The sequence below is a fragment of the Aythya marila genome (assembly GCF_965140915.1).
Source record: "Aythya marila genome assembly, chromosome: 22".
NCBI classification, from domain to species: domain Eukaryota; kingdom Metazoa; phylum Chordata; class Aves; order Anseriformes; family Anatidae; genus Aythya; species Aythya marila.
Window position 1 is genome coordinate 6,948,904 of NC_139063.1, and position 556 is coordinate 6,949,459.

Consider the following 556-nt stretch of genomic DNA (forward strand, 5'->3'; position numbering starts at 1 on the left):
TCCACAGGAACTGTTTTGAGCAGCAATCCTGAGTGATGCTCAGAAGCGTGAGGAGTTGCAGTGAGAAGCGCGTCTCTGCTGCAGCAGGAGCAGGTTGTTGCCACGTGTGGCAGGCTCACGGGTGGCTTGCGCTGCGTAGAGAGCTGGGGAAGGGATGAGCTGATTTGTGGGAGCAGCCGCTCTTCCTGCAGGGCTCTGGGTGCTTGACCCTTGCAGGAGCAGCTCTTGTTGGAGGGAGCTGCTCTTGTTGGAGCTGCGGCTCCAGAGCCGCCCGCTGCCCGTCCCTCCAACTCCAGGTACCGGTAACGGTAACGCGGTGCGTGGCGAGTACCAGCTGCCATCTGCTTTGTCCTCTGCCGTTCGCTGAAAGGCGAGACGCCGTCGCACGCGTTAAAGCGAGGCCTGGGAGCCCCGTTCCGTTTGCCGCCGGCTGCCCCCGGGCCGCCCGCAGCCCTCCCGCCCCGCTCCCCCGGCGGGGCCCAGCCCCCGGCTGCCGGCTCCGCTGGGGCCCCGCCCACGGCGCCGCGCGGGGCACGCCGGGATCGCGCCCCGCGCC